Raw genomic sequence first — 7,430 nt, forward strand, 5'->3', positions numbered from 1 at the left:
TTTAGTAAACAAAATTCCGAAAAACAACAACAAACTATTTTGACAGCTAGATAATTTGTAAACAATGTATTCCAATATGGCCGTCCAATTGACAGCTGACTACTCAGTAGTACCAACTTAAAAACCAGCCACTTTCTGATTATTGAAACAATCTGTTTTACCGACACGAGAATATTCAAAAATAATTGCACCTACCTACTTCAAATTTGAAGGTAACAAATTTAAGATTACCCACCGAATTTGCAAACAATATTGACAATATTCTAGGTACTAAATTTATGCTTCTATTATTGAATAATGATTCTAAATTGTTGAAACAGCTTTTAGACAGGGGAATGGATGACAAGGTTGTGATATTCAAAAAAACAATTGAATGGCTAATTGAACCGATGTTCAATATCCAACCAGATCGATATCCGGGGAGAGGACCAAACAATGTAGCGTGTTCTATAACACTTTGAGTGAACTGTAAAAAAACGATAACTAAAGCTCATTCAATTGGTTTGTAAATAGCACGGGAATAATTGGAAGAAGGAAAACAGCTTACCTGAACTCCCATGAATCCGGGCAAAAATACGGGTTTTCGATGCACTTTGCACTGGTGAATTTTCCTCCACAAACGAGACGAACAACAAACGAATTTATTTCGGTATTTACACATATGATACGACGACGAAATTTTAGGTGGCACCTTCTTGATGTACGACACGAGCTCGACTGGTATTTGCGACAATTAGTGCAACATAAATGTTCATAATGTCCAATGTGGGTAGGACTGTTTATAGGGAAGGAAATGGATAGTAGGAAAAATGGTAGGTAATTCAAAAAGCTGTTTCAATACTAAACAAAAGCTTTCTTTAGGTCTATGAATATTGCAAGAGATTTTTTGCCTTTGTCTAGTGCTTGATGTATTTTTGTTGTTAAATCTATGATTGCGTCCTGTGTGCTTATTTTTTCGCGAAATCCAAATTGTTGGTCACTCTCTATATTATTAGTTTCAATAAATTTTAGCAGTTGCTTTTTTGCTACCTTTTCAAAATTTTTTGAGATATTTGATAATACTGATATAGGTCGGTAGTTATTAATTTCTTTAGTATCACCTGATTTAAAAATCGGTGAAATAATAGTTTTTTTGGAAATAGATGGAAAGATTCCTTTTTTAAAACTATTATTTATGATATGTGTAATAGGTTTTTTCAAAAAGTTAAGATTTTTTTTCAGAATTTCAACGGTTATCCCATCAAAACCTGGTGCGGACTCAGTTTTTAGGTTATGTATTATAACAACAGTTTCTTGTTCGGTTATCGTTTCAAATGTTTTTACCGTTTTATTTAATGAAGCTACTTGAATTCCTGATGTGGTGGTTATTATCTATGTTGTTAGTTATTTCGTTTGCGAGATTTTTTCCGACATTTGAAAAAAAATTATTGAAAGCATTCGCACATAGTTTTGGGTTATCAGAAACTTGCATCATATTATTGTTAATGTGCAGCTTTAAAATGTCACTTGTCTTTCTTTTTTTATCAATTATTTCATTTATTGTTTTCCAAATTTTTTTACCACTGTTACCTGAATTTAACATCTTTTGTTTGTAGAATTCTTCTTTGGTCATTTTAATTAGTGCCGTTAGTTTATTTCTGTATTTTTTAAAGTGTAAAATAATCGAATTATTTAGTGGGAATTTTTTTGTAAGTTTAAATAATTTTTCTTTTTCTCTGATGGAAACCACTAGACCATGGGTAATCCATGGTTTAATTTTTTTGAATTTTTTTTAATATATTTTTTTGTGTATTTCACAGCTTGAATCTTTTATATGCTTTTGTAAGGTGTCATGAAATTTTAAAGCACTATTATTTACATCTTCTGTGCAGAGTATAGATTCCCATGTTTCGTGTATTAAGTATTTGTTGGTTTATCGATATTTTAGGCATGTTAGATTTATTACTATTATTAATGTTTTGTTTTTCTATATTAAGGTTAAGAATACATGTATGATGGTCCGTTATGTTGTTTCTCCATATTATTGTTTGAAGATTATCAATGTAGTTGGAATTACACCATATGTGATCAATACATGATGGTATTTGATTATTAAATTCTCTAGTATATTTATTAATACAGGGTTTAAAATTTAAAGCGGTCATCATGTTAATATAATTGTCCTTTTCAATAGTGTGATTATTTTCAGCAATGTTAATATTAATATCGCCAATTAGAAAATTATTTGTACATTTATTATTTAAAATAATATTATTCAATTCTCCAATAAAAGTGGATATAACAGCAGAGTGTGTCCTGTATATTGATATTATTTGTATAGGTAGTTTATTATTAATGCTCAGTCTTATAATAATACAGTTTGCATTAGTCATATTCGTTTCAGTAAAGAGTACGTCTTTAAATATCGTCTTCGTGTATATAACAATACCACTATTTTTGTTAATATAGTTTCAAAGCAAAGTTTCAATTCTGAATGGCGGTCTTATAGCAAGGCAATACTGAGAGTATCTTCTACTCCGAAGCGTGCCGAAAATATACTATATATTATTTTTAATGAGATATTTGTGAAATAAAAACACAAATTAATCAAATAAAATATATATACGAAAGACGGGATTTAAACCGAGGCTGTCAGACGTTTTGTTGGAATGATTTATTTCTTAAAAGATCCATTTTCACTCCTTCCTCTACTCAAAAAGACCCTCCACTTAGTATCAAAAAGGTGACATAGACCTTGAGGAAAATCATTTTACTGAGGGCCGACCTCCTGTATGGACTCAATGCATACAAATTATGAATATGATATGCAATCAAAAGTAATATCACAGTATGAAGGGGAAAAGGCAACAAATATAATGGACTCTATGGAATTATTAGTCTAGTTCTTCAAAAGCCGTCTACAAGACCTAGCTTATGCCTATCCCAACATACTTTAGGTGGTCATAGCCATGTCTGTGTATTGTTTTTATCTCAATTGTTTTGTTGTTACTTGTAATCATTCGACTAACCGCATCCTTATCATTGCGTAAAAACAATAACAGAATGATTATATTCTGCTTGCCCTTGAAGTATTTGTATACATTATCTTATAGAAGCCAAGAAAAACAAAAACATTTTTAAATAAATATTGATTTTCTAAATAGGAATGTATTGGAACTATTATGACTTGGTTACTTAAATATAGAAAGGGAAATGCTGTCAAAAAGTTAAATAAAATAAAAGTGTGCAATATTGCACGTACTCGTTCTTATTATTTCTCTTCATTTTAATTTTTTTATTTTATTTTATAATATAGAAACAAACAGTACATGTTTTACAGTGATAAAACAATATACAGGAATAAGATATTTCATGTTGGGTACCTATGATATGCTTCCTTGTAATGTCTGCTAAATGTTTATTCCTTAATTACCAGGTGACGTGTGTAGTTTATAGGTGTGTGTGTGATGCATGTAATGTATGTGTGAATGTTTATGTGTGTGTGTCTGTATGTATGCGCATTGAATAGTTTAAATTATTTACACGATGCCAAGTTTGAATTTGGGCAGTGAATCCGAAAAAATGTCGATGTTAGAGATAAGACAAATACTATTTATATATTATTTATAAGTTTCGATGTTTAGTTTGTATGATAAAAGTTTACGTAAATAAGCAAATATAATTATTTTAATCCACATCCTTTTGTATCGGAGTCAAAGAATACCCGATCTATCGATAAACTGATGGAAAATTATTGATAATTCGCCTAAATAATAAAAATAATAATTTTATCACTGGCACTTGACAGATAATGCAATTCTGCTATTTGAAATGTAATTACTGTCAATTGAGCCATAAGAATTATAATTGCTGATAATGTGGACATCGAAACAAGTTCCGCATTTTGTTCTAATTAGCAGGAATTATCTGCAATAATTTATATCTTATCTTACTAACAGATAACATAATGTTATCAGTGGAATATTACAAAACCATCCAACCAAACATCTTAATATAACAATCTTATCTAAAAGAAAAGTTGGCACATTTGAAAACCATACATTGAAAAAAGTATTCAAATCTCCAAATAGTATTTGGGATGTACGTATCTTCCTGTGCTAACCGTGATTTAAAATAAGTGTCAAAGAACCGAGTGGCACTTTGCCAGATTGGCAATCTGCACTCCTCACTGTGAACTACGATTACATAAATAGTCGCATTACATACTGGGGAGCACAATCAAAAGTGCAACCGACAAGACAACACACTTGTAATTGCTACAAACATTCTCCTTATTTAACAAAAAACTGTGCAAAAAGTGATTAATCTTATTGTTTACCGTGAATATAGTAAATAAAACTATCGTCATGACTACACCAGGTGTTGTATTAAAGGTGGATGCCTTTGGAGTGACTCCTGTAACAAACAAGCCTATCACAAGATTCACATGGACAACCATCAACAAAATGGAAGTTCAAGTCATCTCTTATGGAGCCATCATAACAAGCATCAAAGTTCCAGATAAAGATGGAAACGTCGTTGATGTTGCACTCGGTTTTGACAACATCGAAGGATACCAAAAGAATCAAGGAGCCTACATTGGCGCGACTATGGGAAGAATTTCAAATAGGACTATCGATGGGTTGTTCACTTTGGAAGGAACAAACTACACCCTTACAAAGAATGTGGATGGACATCACCTTCACGGAGGTTTCAAAGGATTTGACCAAGTTAACTGGGATCATCACGTCGAAGGCACGAAAGTAACGCTGAGTTACTTGTCAATTGATGGAGAAGAAGGCGTTCCTGGAAGTGTCATTACAAACTTGACTTGTGATGTTACTCCTGAAAATATCTTCAAAGTTTCAATCATGTCAACAACTACCAAACCTACTCCAATCAATTTGACCAACCATTCATACTTCAATCTGGCTGGACACGACGCTGGAGCAGCGGAACTCAATGATCATGTCGTTACAATTAACGCTGATAAATATACAGAAGCTACATCAAGATTTGTCACAACAGGAAATCTAATCCCTGTTTTTGATGCACTTTACGATTTCAGGAATCCAAAGCAGCTCAAAGAACTGCTGTTAAAGATTAATGGAGGTTACGGATATGACATCAATTACTGCATCAACAAAGGTGATAACCAGGGATTAACTTTTGTGTCAAGAGTTGTGCATCCCAAATCTGGAAGAGCTATGGAGGTTTACAGTGATCAACCTGGAGTCCAGTGGTATACTTCCAACAATCTTCCAGACCCCGCAACCCCAATGTTGGGAAAGGGAGGGAGGCCTTATGCCAAGCATGGAGCCTTCTGTCTCGAGACTCAGAACTGGCCCAATGCTATTAATTACAAGAACTTCCCCAACTCTGTCTTGTACCCTGGTAAAAAGTATATCCATCATTTTGAATACAGGTACTCAATTCAAAATTGATTCGAATGTAAAATCTAACCCGTTTGACACAATGCTTCCCTAACTTTTTCCTAATTTTGTTATTTATTTAAATAATCGAATCTTTTTAGTAGGTAATATGTTGAAAGATTTAAAAATAAAAGAATTTTAAACAACTCCATGTTAAAAATAATTCAAAAAATGTTTCGAAATTTCCAATGACCAATAATAAATTCATTGAAATTATTTAAAATCTTTCTTTGTTCCATATTTTACTTGCCAATAATATTTCTGTTCTATTTTTTCAATTATGGATTTTTTTAAAAATGTGAATACCGCAAGAGTCCCAATGCTCCCAATTGCTCCTCAACCGTCCGGAGCCAATGAAACTATGGCATCCCCAAATGTTGTAAAGCTGATGATAGTGGGGAAGAGAAGGAGATGGGAAAAATATAGGTTAGATAGGTTAACAGTACCTGGCTATTTAATTATGTACACTAAACATGGTTAAAGCCATTTCAAGCAAGGTTTTAATTGTGAATGGTGGTCTTTTGGCAGGGCGATACTGAGTGTATTTTCTTCTCTGAAAAGATCCGCAAATAACTAGTTATATTTATTTTTGATTAATTAATTGTGAAAAAACATCGAAGAGCTCCGGATTCGCAGTCGAGAACCTTACCTCTTGACCACGGAGTGCGTAATCATTTGATATGAAGTATGGGATTGAATTGATGGAGCAATATAAGTTAAATTCTTAATTTCATCCACTTAGACGTAATTTTTTTTTTGACATTCATTTGTTCAATATTGTTCATTCATTCGCAGTTAGTATAGCTTTGTATTATTCTCGTATGATTACTTTGCTGATTTTCAGAGTTGTTCACTCGTAATCTGTTTATATGTGGTTTTACCACACAACCCAAATATACAATGTTTGTCATAAGATTAATGCAATCTTTATTACATCCACTAAACTTGTATTATTTATAATATTCAGAGATGTGCTTTATTTCAAATAAATCCATTTCAAATGGAAATGCAAAATGCAAAATGGGTATTTTCCATTTTGCATTTTAAATGCTTTTCTCAATGCATTTTCCATTTTAAATGCTTTTTTGCAACATTCTTCCTACTATCTCCAATCATCTTTTTTTCATAAGCCCCAAATATCAGTCGGTCCTCAAACTCGCTATGAGAGATAATTTACATTTGTCAAGTTGCTCCCTGGTAGGAGCCCTGGCAATTTAGTGGATACCATTACAAAAAATACTGATTCAAATACTGAACATGGGGCCATGACGCTGTAATATTAAATGTTAGATAGCAGTTTCTATGTTTTTACGTTGGCAACATTAGTCCCGCGCAAATTTTTTTGTGGTTTCATAATCCGGAGTCGTGGTGTTTTTGGATTTACCATCATGTAATATGTTTGTTCTACATTGATGTCCATTATTAAATGACAAAATTGTTTAAAAATTCTATAATTATTTTGATTGTTTGACCTGAGAAACCATTTTGCATTTTCAATGCATTTTGAAAATAGGTATTTTGCATTTTGCATTTTGCATTGAAATGCTTTTCTAAAAACCATTTTGCATTTTGCATTTTCAAATGGAAAAGTTTTGACCCATTTCCATTTTGCATTTCAAATGGTTTTGGGTACCCATTTTGCACATCTCTGATAATATTAAACATCTTGTCAGTTTTTCTAATATAGTTTGTTTCAAAAGATATCGTCAAAATGTCTGTGCTTGAATAGTAGAAATTACAGTCTTGAAGATTATTAATCTCATTTTTGTTTCTTTTAGCGATCATGCGATAGCTACTGGTTCTTGCGAGAACAAATGAATTTTCTTACATGTTTATGTTTTTCAATCACATTATATCTGAAAAAACGTGTGCATAGTGATATATCGAGATTTTCCGTTACTTAACCGAAAAAAGATGATTCAAATACTGATAGTGGAAACTGGCAATATAGCAGTTGGAACTCTAGTACGGTATTTAAAAAATGCCAAATATTTATGCACTAATATTTATTACCTATCC

The 7,430-nt window shown here is 32.0% G+C and overlaps 1 pseudogene; it reads left to right on the plus strand.

The window, feature by feature from the left end:
- Window positions 1–4,194: 4,194 nt before the first annotated feature.
- LOC149413426 (galactose mutarotase pseudogene) lies at window positions 4,195–6,936 on the plus strand (annotated as a pseudogene).
- The last annotated feature ends 494 nt before the right edge of the window (window positions 6,937–7,430 follow it).

The sequence above is a fragment of the Hesperophylax consimilis genome, chromosome 22 (genome assembly GCF_061612785.1).
Source record: "Hesperophylax consimilis isolate HC1 chromosome 22, BYU_Hcon_1.0, whole genome shotgun sequence".
NCBI lineage: Eukaryota > Metazoa > Arthropoda > Insecta > Trichoptera > Limnephilidae > Hesperophylax > Hesperophylax consimilis.